The 21,144-nt window shown below is 36.9% G+C and overlaps 1 protein-coding gene and 1 long non-coding RNA gene across 4 annotated transcripts in view; one reads left to right on the plus strand and one right to left on the minus strand.

The window, feature by feature from the left end:
• LOC110404714 overlaps positions 1 to 11,530 on the minus strand; it is a 33,581-nt gene extending 22,051 nt beyond the window's left edge. The window contains exons 1-2 of the long non-coding RNA XR_002442467.1: positions 9,499 to 11,530; positions 8,158 to 8,262 (exon numbers count right to left, since the gene is read on the minus strand). This is a non-coding gene — a long non-coding RNA (uncharacterized LOC110404714). The remainder of the gene's footprint in view (positions 1 to 8,157; positions 8,263 to 9,498) is intronic.
• The window catches only part of PPARG (peroxisome proliferator activated receptor gamma), a 56,741-nt gene continuing 44,107 nt past the window's right edge, over positions 8,511 to 21,144 (plus strand). For all 3 annotated transcript variants that reach the window (XM_021409273.1, XM_021409274.1, XM_021409275.1), the window contains exon 1: positions 8,511 to 8,791. The gene's annotated coding sequence lies outside the window, so the exon portion shown is untranslated. The remainder of the gene's footprint in view (positions 8,792 to 21,144) is intronic.

A 21,144-nucleotide genomic window follows, 5' to 3' on the forward strand; every position in this document is an offset into this window, starting at 1 on the left:
ACTGCAAATCATGATGCACTTTTTCCTTTTTTGGAAATTGGGTGAAGCTCTTTGCTACTGCACAGCAAAAGAGGATGCTAATACAGGCTGCATATGCATTGGACCAAATTCTGATCTCAGACACCCACACAATTCCTGTTGTAAGTCACATGTGTGTGCATTTCTGGCAGCAGGATATGCCCACTTGTGCTGTGTCTTAATGCATCAGCAAGAGTGGTGTGCTGCCTTTTTAATAGAAACAAAAGTGTAAAGAGATGATTTTTCAAAACTTAGGGGCACAGGAGGACTGATAATGTTCTTCTAACTGAAACTGCTTGGGTAGAAAAAGACTAGTAATCAAACCAAGGATACAAAAACAACTTTCTCACTTAAAAGGGATTTTACAAGACTGGTATGCACCCATGGCAACTCTCTGCTTTTAATATGGGTTGAGGGACATATTTCAATTTTAAATTAATTAAGGAAAATTATAATTTATTCAAATTGTCATATGAAAGACCTTCAGCAACAGCTTCATTGTTATTATTTAAGCTTAATGAATAGAGTAGGTAATAGTTAATTGGCATATGGAAAAGCTATATGCTGTTACAACTAAGAGCATAGCTGGAAGTCAACACTACTCAAAATGTTGAGAATAAATAGCTACAGAATTATTTTTTCAGATTTGTTGAGGGATTATACAAAATATGTTCTTATAAATATATTTACTAGATCTTATGAAATATTCTAATAATTGTTCTTAAAATACAGGAAAATAATACAATCAGAAAGAGTTGAATTTATCCTCTGAAAAATTTGCTTTGCTGTCATATCCATGGATCTTGGAGCAGGTTGATTTACTTTGTTCTCCCTTTCACCTGGCTACCAGAAATCATTGTCTGTCCTTCCCAGTTTAAATGGCTTCAGAATACTGGGGAAGCAAATTAACATAACTGGGAAATAAGATATATTGTCCTCTATTTCAGAAAAAAATCTGCCAGTAATAGAAATGCATATATATTTACAAGGAAGGTTTCCCAAAAGTATAAACATCAATTTGAAGAAAGGGTTGTTAATAAATAAAAATTTAACCTGGTAAACAGATCAAGCTATAAGAGATCACATTACACAATTAAAAATATAGGAATATCCTATATTAAAAAAGCAGAGGTTAAAACAACAACAACAACCTGTACAAGTGGAGCTGAGGTTTCTAACCAATAAATAAATGTTAAAAGGTACAGTCATGAATAAAGAACTCCAGACAAAAAGTCTAGAACTGTGTGATGAGTAAACAGGAAACTGGAGACAGAAAAGATAGAATGGAAGGAGTTTGCTACCATATGCAAAAGCAGTTACCATAAAATACTTGTTTGTTCTGAGCTAAGATTGCAGGTATCAATAACTTAATACAGAGGAACAGGCTAAATTCTTGAAACCAGTAATATTTTTTCAATTCTGTACGTCTCTCTAGAAACAAAAATCGATCTGCTATCTTTTCTCTCCCTTTTGGATACTTCATATCCATTTTGTGGATACTTTGTAATTAAACATACCTGAGCCGTAATAAACGAAATACAACTAAATCTTGAACATAATTTCCCAATTTAATCAGATTGTCTCCCATATCATTCTATTCCTATTTCTTTTGTTTTGTAACCTATTACTTTTTGTTCTGTGTGCAGTAAAATGACAGGTAGACAGAGACAAATAAACATTTGAAGTTTTCAAATGCAAGTAGGATAGTCCAAATAAAGCCTACGTGCAATAGTATGTCACCAAGTTATAGTCTACAGCGTACTAACCTGCTGTGTTTTATTTTTTATTAGTATATGTAATACTCGTTAGTATGTATGTCAGTGCATATAAATCTCAAATCAGCATGTCATTGTTCCTGACCCAATGTTATTTTTCCACCATTTCTGATCCAACTAGCTATTTAAATTCACCAGGATGTTTGTTCAGGTTTCCTAAGTTGCTTTACACGTTAGCTAGGACATTCTTTTTTATTATTATTATTATTTTTTTTTTTTTTGGCATTCAACGCTTCACCTTAAAAAGCAAATTTTGTACTATAAATGTTGAGTCATCCGTGTTCAGTAGAATGCTTACTGCCATTTTATAAAATGGTAAATAATCTTCACAGAAGATATTTAATATCCTTCCACGAGGGAGATTACAATATGACACAAATGAGAAAGAGCTTCTGTATTGATAACGAAGGGTTTCAAGAACACAGTGGGCAGAAGTCCTAACATACTTGAAAAATATTTAACTGAACAATAATGGAGCAATGCCAAATACTAAAAGTTACCAAAGATAATTTTAATTGTTGTAGATATAATAGTGTTCAATGACAGCTGTTTTGGAACAAAAAGGTTATTTCCTGCAAATTATTATAAATTTTTTCTCCCAAAATAGCCCCTGATTCACTGCTAAAGTTACCTGGCATCCTCCAATGGTTAGCACAGAGTAAAAACCAGTTACTAACTTTATTTTTTTGAGAGTTAGGATTTTAAAACAGCGATTTATTAAGAAGTCCAACAAGAGTCAATTCAGAAGAGCAGCTGACAAACCAATAGAATGAATGAAACATTTATGACTTCAATACTATTTCAAGCTACGTTACCTGACCATATTTTATTTTCTTGGACTTCTGCAAAACAAAACTCAAAGATGAATAAGGATTAAAGGCGCTGCCTCTCTACTCATCAAAATTCCATGCATGTTGGCAGCACATTTTTATGATGAAGATTTAATCAGAGAGTAAGCAGATACCGTTTACAGTAGTAACCAACTCATCTGAGGCCTTTGAGTTTAGCATCTGTATTATACATTTACACAAAACAGAATTGAAAAACACGGTGTCCTAGGACTACAAGTATTTATGGACTTCTTCACTATGCTACTGTCAGAATTCTCACACTGCTTGTGAATCCATGTTTTAAAGGTAGCTGTTAGAGATGCATACCCAGCTGGTCACATCTTCTGTGGAAGAGGAAAAAGAAGCCTATGCAAAACATTTTGTCAGATGCAAGAAAAAACGTTTACATTTTATTGTTTTGCTACTCCTTCTGGTGATTCTTTCAGAAATAACTAATAAAATCATATAATTTTAGGGTGCTTGGCACTACACTAGTATATATTAACTACAAAGATGAAGAAGAAACTTCTTTTTCAGCCCTTGGTTTTATTATTGAAGGATACCCTACTGCCGCAAAAACAGAGGAAAGTATTTTGTGTAAAGATATTGCTAAGGGGTTAACTGTTAAAATAAAATGTAAAAAATGATGAATAAATACCCCTTCCTCATGCTCTTAAAAAGAAAAAAAAAATCTATATAATTTTCCAAATGGCTCTAATTCTTTTTTAGTCTTTATGATATGTATCTGTCCTAAAGAATTGCAAAACGTTTAGATGTTTATATGTATCTAAGTATATGAAACTAATTTATTAGTCATCTGAAAAAGACAAACCAGTCTACTTAAATCTCCTCACTTTAAAATCCTCTATTTTTTCTCTTGTCAATGGAAATCAAAGTTGTGATATCAAATTGAGATCCATCCCACAGTGACTGAAATGCCCAGAAACTAATCCTTAAGGCTCAATAGTATAGTAGGAGATGCTCTTGTTTCAATGACTTTCATTGGGATTTAGGAGTTGCAGTGCATACTGCTTTTCTACAGAATCATCATTTAGCTGAGCAACAGTATTTCTGACATCTATCTGGAGCACCCTGGAGACTAGGGTAAAATATGTAAAAAGCAGGGATTTTAAAAATAGTATTTCAAATCAATTCCATCGCAAGAATGTATAAAAACTATAAAACAGGACAAAGGTTATAGGAAATGGAAGTATCGAGCAATCCTCATACAATCTTCCAAAAGAAACAATGGGAGGAGGGAGTTAACTGTTCTTAAAAAAAAAAGTTATTAGGGAATAAATACCCGTTCCTCACACTCTTAAATTCTCTTTGTGAAGAAATGCTTACTTTGAACCTGGAAGCAAAGTTCTCTAGATATTTTCAGTTACACTTTGCACTTAGGAGTTTTTGGTCTTCTTTACTGGAATCGATGAATTGTTGTGTGAGAAAGAAATAGCAAATTACATGAAATTAATAACATTATTGATATGGTTTTTGACCTGCTGATACAATTATATACCAAGTCCATCAATGAGCATGAAGCAATTGTATAAATAGTAATGACTTCAGTCTCATACCGTTTTAGTAATAAAAGTATTATTTCCACTTCATATATGAGTAAAATGAGCCACAGCTAAGTGACTTAGCCAGTGACCCACAGGAAGTCAGTGACACAACCAGGAATAGAACATAGACCTCTCAGCAGCTAGTCCCATGCTTTAACCACAAGACTAGCCACCCTCTTCCCATACTATATTAGCACAACTCTAAGTCTTGGTTGCATCAGGTACTAATTTAAGATGTCTAAATATGTACAGTTGTAGAAATCTCATTTTTGAACACTGGATCGTTTACATTCATAAATCTGTCTTAACCACAAAGTGAGTTAGGATAAAATGTTTTTAAATGAAACTCAAAATGACCATAAACTTTTTGTAGCTTTAAAATGATTCCTTCAGAAATCAATTTCTGATCTACTGGCAGATCAGATGGATAGTAGTGTGCTCTTGATTTGTATGCTTTATTACTGTATATTCTCTTGACTGTTTGAGACACAGTTTGGACCCATCTGATCAGAATGGGATTACAACAGGAAGATAATATGCTCTTACAGAAGAATCAGACAATCCTAAAAAGAAAGCTATACTCTTCAAGAAAGAAATCAGAGAAGTTGAGAGCTGGGGAAAGACCAAAGATAATGAATAACTATTATAATTAGAGGTACGTAGCCCGATGTGATCTTGTCTTTGCAGAACTTAAAGCAGGTACGATTTTGGATTTTGATCTCTTTTTATCTAAGCCTCAAAGTTCAGGAAAAGAAGGATCATTTTTAAATAAAAGGGTTCTTGTTTTGACCCGCTCCACAGTTATCTGTGAAAAATCTGCATTATGCCTAATCCTATCACTTTTGCTGGATCCAAGGCATAGCATTCTAAGTGCGGTATAACAATACTGTAGCGCGATCTCCAAAGAGGGTTTGGAATCATACCAAGGGAACAGTCTTCTGCCATCACATAAAGAACTGTGTTAGTATACTAGAGGTTTTGCTGTATTTCCACACAAAACTCCACAGATAATAATTAAAACTCCTGATTTCCTTCAGATAAAACAGTATGTAGAAAGAATATGAAAAGTGAAGACAGGCGTGTGGCAGAATATTATGAAATACTTCTTACAAACATATCTTCCCAGAAGACCAAAAACTGCCAGTAAAGACAGAATAAGACACACTAATAGAAAGTTCTTGTTATCAATAAAAGAACAGCAGACATATGAATTCAAAAATTACAGAAATTAGATAAAGTAGACATGGTAACTGTAAAAAACATAGCAATACAATGGCCTCACAGCTTACTTGAATCCTTTTGCTTTAAGACAATGCAATTTACACAGCCAGAACTTTTCTGACTGCTAGATTTATAGTCATACTGCTAGAGTATGAGATTGCCCTCTAGATGTTAAGCTTGGCTAGATAATTTTTCATTCTTTCCAATATACTGAGATGGGACACACTGTATGATTTGTAATTTTAAACTTCTGTAATGTACCTGGGGTCTTAAAGCATAGACATAATGGAAACATCAAAATAATTAAGTAAATTTGGAAGTAGTATGTTTGCAGAGACTAAAAACATTTCTCACCTCGGTATCCTTAAAAGATTCCTACTCTTTTCAAGCCAGTAGTAAAAGTCTCTGCATCATAGATAAAGTCTCTTTAATATATTCCTTGTTGTAATCTAAGATCAAGCTTTAAGGACCTATCTGATATACCTTAGAATTAGTTGCACAAAAATTCCTTCATTAAGATGGGAATTAAAAATGCAACTGTTTAAGGGAGGCTATTTGGGTTGTACTAATACTCTTACGCATTCTGAGAATCCACGCAGTACTTTCTCATTTCAATGGGATTATTTTTGCCATGATTCAAGTCAATCTGCTTCAAATTTTGTTAATAAATAAAATTAATTATTAGTAATATATACACGGTGCTGAAGTAAGATATTCTTCAGATGCATTAAATTGCAGATGCATTTATTTAAAAATACAGTTGATCTTTTGTGAAGACAGGTTATCATCTAATTTTAACACAAGAACTGATGCTGAGGGCCTTTTCTGCTTTTCTTTGAACTTAGGGAAGAGCTGCCCGTGACTCAGGAAGGCCCGAGCCTGACATTTCAGTCTTATTTCATAATGCTTAAATATCCCAGCCAAACTTAGGAATTCATTCAGATAGTAGGGCACAAAGTCCCCATAATCAAAAACTGTGCAGGAAAATGATGCAAACAAAACCTGTTAAAAAAACTGATAATTTTATTATAATGGCCATTTCATTAGTGTAAAAAGAATACCTGGAATTAATTTTAGAAGAGATAGGTATTAGTAACCCGCTTTCTTTACCCAAAACAAAAACAGTAGGCTTTCTACCTTTCACGGGTGAAAAAAATGGTCTTTGTTGATAAAGAAAGCCCATTCATTCAAATTATAAATGAGGTGTATTTTTGACTGCCGAAGATAATTTATGGATTCTTCATCCTTTGATTCTTCAAATTAAGATTAACTGTCTTTCTAAAAGATAGAAAGCACCATATACTCCATAAAAATCCATGTTAAGCAGGAAATCAGATGAAGTAATTTATTTTTTCTTTCCTGTCTCAATCTGCTAAAATACATGTTTGCAAAACCTAAGTAATTTGTACATAAATAAAATGATACAGTATTTGTAATAATTCTCTGGAAGCTCTGGTTGGCTGCTTTCTTTGGGCTAAGTTAGAAATGCCTTTATTTCAACCAAGTCATTTAATTTGAAGTATTATTTATGCATGCATGCAGTTTTATTAAAATTAATGGTAAAATCTAAAGTATGCTATGTTTTTCCTCCTTTAATTATGAACTTATTAAAAGTCTAGCCTCAAATATGAGTTTATATTTGCAATCAGATGTTCATTACTATCTACCAGTTTCTGGAAAGCTCAGAGTCTCATGGAGTTTTAAAAAAAATCTGCACGTTAAAAGCCTAGATTTTCCAAAGAGCTCCTCAGTTATTCAGACATTTAAATTAGATAGGTATATTATCCACTGATTTGCAGAGCACAGTATTCTTTCTATTCTCAGCAGAGCTAAATATTGGTGCTGTGGAGGTGTCCAGCTAAGATCCTTCCTCTTTTAATATTCTATTGAAATTTTACATGAGATGTTGGAAAGTGGTTAGAAATAGTATTAAGAATTTATACCTCTTTTATTGGTGTAATATTTTTACTCACATTTGCCTGTTTATTCATCCGTGACATCTTGAACTAATTCTGAGGTTTTGTTTTACTTGTTTTCAGTCCCTGGCTTCTAGTTCTGAGTCAGTGCACTACTGAATAGGTATTACTGCAGTACGTTAAAAAAAATCCAGAAGAAAACAAAATATTTCCACTTTTCTAAGCCTAAAATTTTCAGATGGAAGGAAAAGCATAAACTGAAAATAATTCCTTGATATGCCAAGGCAGAAATAATACTTCAAGCCCATACAAATAGATAATTCTCATAAGAATTAACACAAGGTTTCCAGTCTCTGCAGAGATTGTTCTCATAAACAAAACGCCGCAGGCAGTTTGTATCTGTGAGAAGACCAGGTAATTTGATGTATTCAACTCTAATCTATAAATTGCCTTCAGTATACAAATAACAAAGCAAATGGAGACTCTTTCAAAATGCTCGATGACTAAGAACCATGAGGCAAATTTAGGATCTCCTGAGTCTTCTGACGATGTCCAAGTGATCAGGAGTTCTTAAAGATAAACTGCTGTGTGCTGGGGCACCTGGATTCACACAGTGATTCTCTAAAGTCTGTTGATCTTATGACTTACTTTGAGCATCTAACTTTTTAATAAAAGAATCTCTGGATGAAATAGGAGGTGACATGCTTGTTTGAACTTGCTCTGTCTTGAGACTTACCGAGCATAGCCTATACCACTTCTTTTTGCATTCCTGGGAGGGAAAGGGGATTTAAAAAAAAAAAAAAATGTAGGGGTGAAAAAGAATTTCATTTACCTCCGTCACCGCTAAGAATCTTTTCAGAAAAGCATTTACTTCTGTCACAGTGGGACACAAACTGACGTGAGGTGAGCGACTACACGCAGCGCAGAGAGGAGTGAGCTGGAGAAGGGGAACGCAAAAGAGAAAGCAGTTAGCAGCCGGAAAGAACTGAATTCTCAGTTACAGGAGATTGCAGAGAGCAGAGATCAAATTCCAGATCCACTCCAGGGCCCGCGCGCTGTCCTCACACGAGGTGCCCGCGTGTGATTTCGCTTAACGGGCACGGACCCGAAGGGAACTGGCTCGGGTGAACGGGCCAGGTCTAAAGGGGAAAGGAAGGAGAAGGAGCGCCTCCTCCTCACTGACCCGTTCGCTCTCGGAACGCTCCGGGCAGCTTCCAGCCCCGCGCTTCAGCCCCGGCTCCCGCCGCGGAGCCCCCGCCCCGCTCCCGCCAACGACTGCCGCGGCGCGAGCCCCGACCCGCGCAGCGCCCACAGCCCCGGGCGCGAGCTCGCCCCTCGGCGGTGCGGGGCGGCGGGAGGCGGTGCCCCGGCGGGGAGGCGGCGCCTGGCCGGTAGGATGGGCCGGCCCGAGGAGTTTATCCCACCAGAAGGGAACAGTTTCTCCGGCTGAGACTTGACAGCGCCAGGTCAGTGCGGGTTGCGGGGGTCCTTCCCCCGCGGTGAGGGGGCCGGTGGAGGCGTGAGTGGGACTGGGGGTGTGAGGGCGTGTGGGGGCTCGTGGGGGCTCCCGGGGGAAGAGGGGCGGCGGCTGAGGAGCGGCTGTCGGGGTGAGGGAGCTGCGCCCCGGCGTGGGCAGGGGGCTCGGCCGCGGGCCTGGGGAGGAGGCCACGCCGCCGGGGATGCTTAGGGTGGCGGGGAAGGAAGGTGGCTATGCGAGAGCGGGAGGCGGAGCTGAGGGCTTTTCCTGGACGGAGGGGAGAAGCGGAGGGCTGCGGGAGAACGAGGCACGGCCCGGGGTTGGGGGGAAGAAGAGCTGCCAGGACCCGGCGCCGTGGGGCTGCGTGGGCGGGCGGAGGGGATGGGGTTGCCCCGTAGCGCTACGGGCGAGAAGGAGAGGAGAGGGGGCGGGAGGACCCCGCGGGACGGCTCCAGGTGCGCTGCGGGGCGGGCGGAGCCGGTGCCCGGGGGCGTCCTGCTGGCGGCGAGCGGCTGCGGCTCCGGGCTGCGGGAGGAGGGCGCGTGAAGCGGTGGTCTCCTCCCCGTGGAGGTGGAGGTGGAGGTGGAGGTGCTGCGGGTGGGCGCATCCCGCGGTTGTGACGGGCGGACAGCCGGCTGTCCATTGGTACTGCCTTAGGAGAAGGGAAAGGACGGGGAGCTCGCTGGTGGTGCTCACCTGGCCGACGCGCTTAATGAATGAAAAGAGGTTTGCTTTTTTTCTTCCTGTTTTTCTTTCTTTTCTTTTCTTTCTTTCTTTTTTTTTTTCTTTGATTTCTCAACCGCAGCAAGTCAGGGAGCCCTTATTGAGTCTGCAACAAGTGAGATGCTGTGTTGAAACATACTATGTCTTGATGGTATGCCTCAGGTTTGCAGGAGCGTTTTGTAATCTTCCTGGTGTCATTTCTCTTCAGGGTATTCTACAACTGGGGAGCGCAAGTTCCTGTGGTGTTGTAACTTCACGGCACTGTGTACACATGATCATACAATGCTGACTTAACAGTGATGTATTCATTAATAATCAGTGACGTAAGACTAGCATTTACTCTGATGCAGAGCTCAGGAAGTTATCAGTTTCTCCAGATACTGTGGGCTCTAGGTGCCTTTAAATCAGAAGGATCAATTAAAATTAGCCCGGAAATAACTGAGGCTGTGGGTAGCCTTGTATTTGCAACTTGCTGCCCCGTCTCTGAACAAGGTTTTGCTGCAGAACATGATTGTAGTGTTCCGTTTAAACATGAGTATTCAAAACAAAAATGTATAAATATGTATATTTCTGGTAGCAATTAATCAGTAATTTAGCTTTTAATACATGACTATGATTTGTTACTAGTTAACTAAAAAATTTCTGGAGTACATCAACTATGTATGTCATGACACTCAGTGCTGTCCTTGAGAGAGAAGTTTCATATGTTTTGCTTGCATTAATATCGGGATTTACTGCATGAAGTAGTGTTTGACATCATTATTCTCTGTAGCTGTTACAAAAAAGAGCTGCAAAAATGCTTAGAGAGTTAATTAAAGATTGTAAGAAATCTCTCAGTGTGTTAAGGCATGTGATGCAATATAAGCATGAACTTGTCAAGGGGAGAGAGAATTTGAAAAGTAATTGGCATGGACTTTGGATGATAACCAATGAGATATATAGATAGATAGATAATTTAAAGGTATTTTTTCATAGACAGCTTTTGAGTTTGAATATTCTTAGGCATTGGTTTTGTAGGCTGTATCATTAAGTGTTAGTAGTTCAGTGACCATTTATCCGTAAACTGCATTTTTCAGCAATGCCTCTATGTCAGATTCCTGGACATCACAATTTATTAAACGTGACTGCTCAATGAAACTTCAATTACAACGTGATCATTACACAGATAATTATCTTTCTCCTCTGATATAAATGTGTACTTCATTCAAGGAAATGTCAGAAAAAGTAGGTGGCAAGATATTAGAATTCAGCTGAATATTGAAGCTGTGCCTTTTTAGCTTTCCATGTGATATTGATAAAGCCCACCATCAGTGCTGTTTCTGACTCTCTTCTGTGAATTTTTGGAGATAGCCGCATCCATTTAGAAATCCATAAAATCTAGATCTAGCTTCAATTATTATCAGTATAATTTTCTACTTCTAGCAATGACTAATAAAAATCAATTTTGCAGAAAGTTATATTGTAGAAATAGGGGAAAAGTTTAAAAGTAGAAAGAAAAATCTGTATTATACAAGACTGAAATACATAATTAAAAGTATACTTCAAGATTTTTTTTCCATCTTCCATTTTTGAGGCCTCCTTTTCTTTTTGATGTATTCAGTGCCATCCTGAACAGATTATATATTTACTAGCCAGTTTTTGTAGCCTAATTGTGCATTGCTAGTTATTTGTATTTGATATTCAGATCTTGAGTTTCTTTCACTAGTTTTTGTTGCAAGGATTTCTCCTATACTGTCCTCTGACATACAGTAAAACAGTTTCCAGGGCACTTACTCAAGAGAAATTAAAATACAATTATAAATTCTCCACACTGGCTTCTCTTGAAGTCAGGGATACAATACTCTCCATTGGTAGTTGCTACTAGTTTCATCTTATTAGTCACTGGTAGACTTGTTTAATAACAGACTCTGTCCCAACTTAGCATGATATTAGATGGTTCCTAATTACTCTCTACTGTATTTCCATAACCATTATTATTTTTTCAGTTTAGCGATCTGTTTTGCAGGTACTTTGTAACAAATATTTTGTGTGTCAATTAACTTTTTGTGAACTGAAAAAGGAAAAAGTTAGAAATAATACAAGGAAAGAGAGTGCTGTTACACTCAACTCCTATGTACCCATGCCACAAGCAGAATTTGGGGTTTCCCTATAGCAGGTCAGTTCTTAGGGATTTACCTCCTGTAGAGCACTTGGAAAAAATCCCCATACACACCTCTGGTTTTTTTCTTTTTGGTTGGCTGTTTTCTTGTTTGCCTACAAAGGCATTCCCAAAGCTGAACAACAATGAAAGAGCCATAAGATTTGTCTTCAGATATTTAGATTCCCATGAGCATGAAATGTAAATTGAATCCTACGTTGAATGATCAACCTCTGATATTTCTTTTACTTTGCTTGTTTTCTCCCCACCACCCCGGCTGCTGTTTTGTCGTGGTTGTTTTTCTAATACATAACAAGAAAATATAAACCTAATTTTTTGCAGGTTTTTTTGGTTGTTGTTGTTTGTTTGTTTGTTTCCCTCCTAGTTTAGGAAAAATGAGGGAAGCAAGGCCTATCTGCAGTCTTTGTGTCTCAAAACTTTCACAGAACTTGGGACAATTTGATCACGCTCCAGTATTCCTTCCTCTCCAGCCTCACCTCCCAGCATTTATTTGATCTCTTTGTCCCCTCCTAAACCACTCAAAAGTTGAGTGATTGAAGTGAATTGAACTAAACAGTTGCATCATTCTCTGATTAAAATTCATGATACATGAACAATACAGATACATTTAATTACCTAAATTGAAGTAATGCCTAACAGCCCAGTAAAGATTTGATCCATCTTCCTTCTCGCTCTCATGAAAAGGTTTTCCCTGTCTCTAATACCATATGATCTGTATCATGAGAACGCAAATAATTACAGGTTTGCAATGGAGACAGGATGTAGTAGTGAGATTGATGCAAAACTCTTAATTCACATTTCCAGTGATTCGATTTATCCTTGCAACAGTAATAGATTCTTACAACAGTAATAGTTTCTGATATGCATGACTGCAAATTGGAGAAAAAAAAAAAGTAAGGTTTTCTTTTTATGACAGATTTCCCAACTTACAGCAAAAAAAAAAAAAAAAAAGACTTCCAAGCAGCACCTTATTGTCTGTTGCTGTTTTACTGACTTCTACTGTAAATAGGAAAAATACATCCTGTTTAGGAAGGAGGAAGGTATGTAACTACCTCAAAAACCAGGTTGTATGGAATCAACTACCAGGTGATGCTTTGTGGACTTGCATCAGTCACCCCCTTCCCTCATGACTAAGCAGATCACCATCATGCCATGCAGTCTGCACATTCAGGACAAAGTCTATGAATTCAAGTCTATGAATCCCAAAGTCTACTCTGCTGGTTGATAATTAGCAATTTAAAAAACACAAAGCTTACGTAGCTTTGTGCGTGTATGTTCGAGCACCAGTGTGCTTGATGAGCGCTGATAAATGTGTATGTATGGTTATGCATATTTTTCTCAGGCACATGTGTGTGTAGGTATTAATCCTATGTTATGGAAAGACTTCCTGCTTATCTCAGAAATGTAGAAAGGCTGTATATAACTTCAGATAACACACTGTGATAAATATTGGATAATATCCAAACAGAAATACAGAGAACATTCCACTGTATCAAAAAAGTTGGTGTTGCTTTATGGTAAGATGCGTTTAGGAAAAAAGAGTCCCAGCTTCATTCAAGTCAGTGGAGATCCTGATATTCTGGTAGTCAGGTTTGCAGGCTACACTCAGTGTTAGAAATGTTGTTCTCTGTACCACTTGCTTCCGCTATTGAAATCAGTTGGTGGTTTTAATATATAGAAAATACAGAGCTTAGCTCTAAATGAATTGCTGTTTGCCCAGTGGGACTAAATGTCTGAAATGAAATAACCATGAATATATAACAAAACCTGTAGGTATTGTTCTTTAAATTGTTTAAGAAATGAAGCGAAACAGGAGTGATATTTCTCTTCCTTTATTTCTAGTATTTGTGATCAATTTCTTTGCATACTTTAACTGTAAGTGAAATAGTTGTGTTTCAGTACAGACCTAACAGATGGGATTAGTTTATCGTAGGCCTTCCGAACAAGCAGGTGTTCTAGTTTTGGGTCTTATAACAGCTATTGTAAGAGGGAAAAAATATACTTCATGCTGTTTTACGGATCACTGGTGATAGTAATTTCATGGGCTCCATGGAGGAATCATGTCTTTCCTCTTTATCACAAACCTGATTGTAATGTGTTTCAGATTGCCTTCTACCAGAAACCTGTTCTTTTTTTTTTTTATAGGGAACTTCCAGCTATGATGCATCTGATTTACCTGTATGTATTTATACAGTTCTAAACATGTTATTTTGTAATACAGACACTTTTAACTGTCATGGAATCCATGCATGGAGTAAGTGAGAGTGATGGAAGTTTTTGTATCGAGTCTTGTGTTTTTCCACTGAGGACAGGCACGTTACTTTTCAGAGAATTTCATATTTGCACAAAGTAGCCCTGCCCAATTATGATCTGGTCTTAAACTTTTTACACAGTATGTGATTACAGTACATTGCATAAAACAAGATTTTATGTTATAATGTCGCATTATAAGTCCATAGTACTTGTGTGTTTGTTTTAGATTTATTGAACAGAGATGCTGTGTAATTCCTGTAACTATTCACAGTTGTGCAGCAGCAATTTCGAAGTTTGGGAAGCTTTTGACTGATGTCGCTTCGTACATACAAATGGAGTGATATACATTCTCAGTATTTATGCTAGGGGAATATTTTAATATTGCTGTGATACAATTTCTCACTCACACTGGTTTGAAGCATATGTTAGACTACCAAAAGTGTCAGTCTTGCACTAAAAAAAGGAACTATGGAAAGAAAAATGTTAATTACAGGCTTTAACAGTCACACCAAGATCTTCTAGTAGGGGTGGTCAGAAAAACAGGTTTTACTACCTAGGCCTGGTGCTTTGTGGTGCTATCTAATGTGGGGGCTTGTGGAAAAATGCAGCCACTTCTATTTACTGCCTCTCATAACGTACATATTTCCTCATGATAGGTTCTGACTTTTTTTTTTTAATGTCTACAGTAAATAAAACTGAAGAGTTTATCATTTTATCTTGAGTTAGTGTTCACTGTTCCCTACAGTGGCACTTCAGCTACAATATGTTCTGCGGAATCTCAGTTTTTAAGGTTGTTATAGTGAATAGTGCCAAACTGATTACTAATCCTACCTAAGAATTAAAATATATAAAGCAATATTTTATTTTTAGTTACAACCAGAGCTATCTGTAGATAAATGAGTACAAAAGTGTGTGAGGGCAAAAGGTTGCTTTATTTGCCCACAATTTTATCTGTTTTCTCTAACCTTATTCAGGACCATATTTGATTGAATCATGAGAAAATTTGAAGAGGCCACGGGCTGAGGTGCTTGTTCCTTCCAGAACAATGAAAAAATCTGCTATTTGCTTTGTAGCTTGTGGGATATCTGAACCAAAGTTCTTACACTCACCTAGTGATGTAGCTATTCCTCTGAAACTGCGGAGGTTAACTGCTGATCGTGGATGGATTTACCACATGGAGTTACTAAAGTCTGTGATGGTTTTTACTGTGATGCTTTATCATCTTCTAGATGCCATCATTTGCACTTGAACTATCAATATCTACCGTGCCTGATCTGTGCATCAAGACATGTTAGCATGTTTAATTTTTAAAATTATTGGAAATATTGAGAAAAGCTATCTAATGTTGTATTTATTTTAAATATCCCGTAGTAATTTTCCAACATAAAATAGTTTGGCAAATGACTGCGTATTCCACAGCTCTCATGTAGCATTGTAGATTTTTATCGTTTTTGCCTAGGACATGATTACAAGGATGAAAACGAAAGTTCTGTAAATATGCTTTCACTTTCAGAATTTCCAGCTGCTGCTGAATATGGTTTGAGATGATAAACAAGATGGAACTAAGATGAATTTGGAGGAAAAGGATTTAGTATTTAAACAGTTTTCTGAATGACATAGGCACTATAAAAAGTGTGAGGGTCTCTTTTTTCTGAATTTCTTTTTTTCTTTTTTAAATTTTTGTGTTTATTTTACACTAGAGGCATTGCCAGAATTGGTAAATTGGCCTGGAATTCTTAAGTAAAGATCTCAGCTAAGTGTCAGTTGTTACAATTAACTATAAATAAGTTTCAAAATCAATATTACATAAGGTTACTGTGTCTGAGTTCTGAATTTAAAGTAGGGAATGAAAAAAGCAAATGTTGATAGATTCAGGTTTCAGGTTTTTAACAACGGTTTTGAAGCATTTCCCATTATTAAGATAGTGCAAAATATCTTCCAAAAAAAGCCTCTGGGGGCTTTTTTTTTTTTTTTTTTTTGATATTGGGGTATTTGCACTTAAATGCAAGCAAATTCTGCATTTGCTTTCCATGATTCCCAGCTTCCCAGTTGACCTTGTTTCTATTTTGCATCTTTCTTGGTGAAATAGTTATGGAGTGTGCCTGTTGTCCTGAACTGGTTAATTGTTTTAGTGAGGTGGATAAGAGCATTATAGCATGATGAATGAGAGATCCATGGGAGTTCCTTGCACAGTTTCCTTTGGGTACTGCCCAAAGACTTGTTCTTTGGGTCTGCCTCATGTAATTAGACTGGCTAACTACCCAGTTACGCTGGGTGCAGTGGATATTAATTATGTTCACAATTTCTTGTGTAGTTTGTTTTCTACTGTAGTCCAGTACCTTGTATAAAGTACACATTTGAAATCATTGCTTGAGTTTAGGTTATTTCTCAGGGTAGATAGGGTAAAACATAGGGTTATGCAAGTTACTTTCTGACATAGATAATTGCATGTGAGGAATAATTTTCTTAATTCAGGATTACTAATTTCATAAGAAATGTAAAATTCAGCCCAGTTGATGTAGACAAGAATTCTTGACAATGGTCAGAGACATACTGGAAAACCCTTCTGTTCAAAAAACACCTTTTTCCTCTTGCAAATGTATTTTCCTGTAGGCATATCTTGAAAATTTTGAGGAATGAAAATCTTAATCCAAAACAATATTTTTCCCAAAAACACACCTTCAGGTTGTAAGTTATTAAATTAAAAAGAAAAACCCAATTAAGCATGCTAATGTCCTCGTGCATAGTAACTGCCTGGTTATGAAATGAACCTGTGTCTATCGGTCTATCATCATTTGTATTGTTCTGTGCATTGAAATGTGGTGTCTGTCAAATTTATAATGAGACAATTTGGTTAGGAAAGGCATTTTTTTATGCAAGGAGATAGTTTCATCTAGTGCAACAGCCCTCTGAGCTGCTCACAGTATGCTGTTTCATCTTTTGTGATGTAATACTGAGGATGTGGAAGTCATGTGCATTTCTTTCCATTCTCTTTTCGGTCATCAGGGTGCTGCTGTTGAGTAGGTGAGAGATCAAATAGAAACCCAGAAAACTGCTTTCTTTACCTTTTACCAATTTTCCACAGCAACATTTGGGCAGTATAGGTAATGTGTGAGATAAAGGCTTCAGCTTTGTGGAATAGTTAGATTAACTGTAATAGAGGCTACTGGTGTTCTGTACGATTAATAAAAGTGCAGTAGTGGATTGAGACAGAGATCTAAGGTTAGTGTGGGACTGTAGAGGCCCAGCAGAGAGGAGAGTTGAGAAAAAGTGAAAAAGGTGTCCAGAATGAGTGCTAGGAAAGGAAATGAATTTCTTATTTAAAGGAAAATTCGAAGGCAGGCAAGGGGAAGATCGGCTAAGACTGTTATTTTATTTATTTATTTAGGCTTTCTGAAGTTTGCCAAAGATATTAAAAAGAAGAGTAAATCTTTAAAAACACAGATGTTTGAATTTCTTCCTCAAAGTTTAAAATTTATTGTTGGAACCTTCTTGATCTTGAATTTTTTTCCTCTGGTCTCCTATGAGATTTTCATCTTTTCTTGGTTTCAGATATGCTGACAGTGCCATAAAATGATCTTTTACTGTATTTTGGCATTAATACTCATTGTTCTTTTTTTGCCCAAGTTTGTTCTGTTTTTTAAATCTAGCCTTATTTATTACTCCTTTGAGAATAGGAACTGTATGATATGCTAACAACAAGTGACAGCTTTCCTGTCAGTAAGGACAGGAGAACAGGCAGTGAGTATTGCTGAAGCCTGAGGTAAGTTTAGAATAACAATGACTTGGACATACGCTGAATTTGATATACTGTAGTGTGACTGCATTCTCTGACGCAGGCTGTGCAACAGATTCCTGTCTCCTCCCCCATCCCCAACAGGAAGGCATAGCAAAATGTTATACAGCATGTGGCAATACCGAATGTCTTCTGAAGCTTGACCCTTAGACAGGAGGGTATCTTTTGTTGTTGTCACTGCTGAAAGAACTATATTGTGAATTTCTTAATAATGTCAAAATGAATGGATATAATTAAAGTAATTAAAAACTAATAGATTGATAGACATGAAAACAGTGAGAGATATATTAGTAGGGCCATCTCCCCCTTTCCTCCCCAAATCTGCATTTTGAAAGGAAGAATAAAGGGAGGAAAAGGTTTGAGGTCAATAACATGAGAGTCCCAGTGTAAGAGAGAAAGACAAATGAGAGAGAAACACCCATTGTCCTTGAAGGAAAGCAGAAAAAAAGCAAGGAGGAAGAAGAAATTGATGCAGATATGGTTGCCACTTCCCTGACAATTACTCCAGGAAGGACTAATGAATGTAGTGATTATACCTGGCAGTTACTCCATTGGAAAAAGGAATTCTTTGTAGTTTAAGACTTTGAGAGTTGTAGAGTGCACATTTAGCGATTAATATGGAAATTAAATTAAGATAAAGCAGGCAAAATACTGAGTAGAGCTGTTTTCTGATTCCAGCGTGTCATACAAACTGCTTTATCGCTCCTCAAATGTTGCATGCACCTTACACTTTTTGAAATTAGAGGAAAGAAATGGAAAATCTACTACAGACTTGGGTCTTATGTTGGGAAGAGATACCAACAGATCTCGCAGATGTTTCTGCCTTCATCTTCTATGAGTCATCTACTTATTAACGGGTTTCCTTATGCCCTTTGAGGCTGTACAGTGCATCTGAAGAGCAGTCAGTTTTCTTCTGCAATTACAGGAGTGTTTAGTCCTACACATACAGGATTATTTTAGCTTGTACAAGATAGGGTGATTTTGGGGTGGCTACTGTGTCCAGTGTATGTTGATACCTATTCTCAGAGCAGGAGAATCTAATTAGACGAATAATGAGCGGTTTCCAGCTGGCTGTAATATTACCATTTTTATGCAGTGGATTTTTGAAGCAGCAAAATAATTAGTCTGTTTTCATGTGACATGAAGAGATAGGTAACTGTTAAAAGGTAATTAGAGGAAAAATGATAATTTCATTCATTTTGTCTGTATAAGGATCAAGAAACAAACTTGTATTTTAGAATTTTCCCTCTCTGCCATTTCCTTCTGGCACAGATACAGTGTTTCACTGGAATGAAATGCCAGTTAGGGAAAAATAGTTCAATATATTTTATGTTAGTGCTCAATAAAAGCGTGTACAGAGGAAATGCATGTTCAGAGAGATTTATGAGACTTGTAGAGGGATATTTATATTCACACTGATGCTGAGTGCCTTCATATTTTCATGCTTCTCCTTCCTGAAAGCTAAGACTCCTACATGTGTTGTCAGCTTACAGGCAGAAAGTGGCCCCACATTTAGGGGAAAAAAAAAAAAAATAAAGCTGATACAAAATGAAATAACCCAGTGAACATGGGGGGCAGGGTGGGGGGGGGTGGTGCAGGAAGGGAAAAAAAAGGAACTTATACTCCCTAGTCTCAGAGAAGTCTAATTGAACTCAAGGCTTGATCCATACTATTACATTAAAAATTGTTATAACCTGGGCGCATGCTCTTTTTAAATCAATCATTTGATTTAACTGGATAGTTAAATGCTTACATTCTTAGGATTGTCCCTGGCCCTATTTTATATTTATATATAAATATATATATATATAATGTCCTACTGTCTGTTCCAGGAATTACAGATAATTAACATTGTAACTCACCTTTAGAGAACACATTACAACTTGTTTGCCCTGAAAATTCCTTTTGGCTCAAGTGAAAGTACACAGTGCAAACAAAGTTATGAAATGTGTACACAAGGTGTGAGAATAGGTGGTTGTACTTGTGTATAAATTTATGGTTCTGATCCATCAGGCTAGTCAGTGCAATCTAACCCTTATGCTCACCATCTAATTGATTTGAATTAGATTAGGACCAAATCAGACTGGTTTATTTTCCCCTTTATTATTAATAAATAACAACCAAAGATTATTGCTATTATTAAATAGAAAACACACAATTGTAAAATCTAAATTAGATAAAAATCTATCTTAAGTGTTGAAGATTTAAGAATTAAAGTATTTGACAATGTGTCTATTATTTTAAACCTCACTTCTATTGTAAAAGTTGATAAATACTTTGATTCTTAAAAATTCTTCCAGCTGTGTCACTTTTGATTCAGTTAAAGGAGCGGAAAATACCGTATTTTGTTAAGACAAAGACATGGCGAGGACATACTATAGGTAATTAAAAAGATAAACTATTAATGAAGAAACAAAGTAATAATATTTTTGAAGAGAACAGTGGTCTAGCTTACACATAAAATATGACAAATCAGAGACCGAAAGCACAGTATAAACTAAGGTCTTAATATTTTTTACTTAAAATAACATACTGTCAATCTCAAGAACAGCGTGTAGAGAAGGAAGCCTAGCTTGACTTTGCAAAGGGGACATCAGCCTTATTATTATCTTGAATATGGGAGACTGGAGATGCGGGGGAAAGCACTGTATGAAAACTGTTTACATGGAAATTACTTCAGGGGATTCCTCAGTGTTACTCATAATTAGAGAGTAACTTTTAAAGTCACCTTTAAAAACAAACCAGTGCCATTTTTAACTCATCACAATCTGGATTAAGTCACTATTTGTTTTCGCGCAGTGCATGCAGCAGCATGACCAGCCAGACTAACTTACATCAGGAAGAGTAATCCAGACATGCGAAGTTCCTTTCAATCATTTCCTGTTTTTTGATACTTGAAGGTGTATTTTTTTCAAATTGCTCCACTTTTGACAATCTTAGTGAGAACAGAAATTAAATCATTAAATGGAGGAAGGGAAATGTCTGGTGGGTTTCTATCAAATCAAATTTCTCGTATGATTTGCAGTAAGAGTAGCACAGAAGGGCAAATAAAGGAAATGTGCATTATCCTGGCTGTTAAAAAGTATTATTCTGTCCTTATACAAATGGTTCCTTGATCAGTAGAACCAATGAAGTTAGCTTCCTATGAATATGGCTTTTTAGGGATTTTTCTTTATGATTTTCTGATACTTATAGGGTGAACTCATACTGATGATCTTTAAGTGGTGATGCTAACGACAGTTTGGGCGTATTTTGATCAAATTCCTCTATGTTGTACTTAAGTGTGACTGAAACAAACTAGTGTTTTCAAAAGCTCCCGGGCGTGAATAAGGAAAGACTAACGAAGATGTTCAGTTGGACACAGCAAGTTTTCAGCATTCATGCTTTTTGGGAACACCATTATCAAATGAAA

Source organism: Numida meleagris, chromosome 11 (genome assembly GCF_002078875.1).
Source record: "Numida meleagris isolate 19003 breed g44 Domestic line chromosome 11, NumMel1.0, whole genome shotgun sequence".
Taxonomy (NCBI): Eukaryota; Metazoa; Chordata; class Aves; order Galliformes; family Numididae; genus Numida; species Numida meleagris.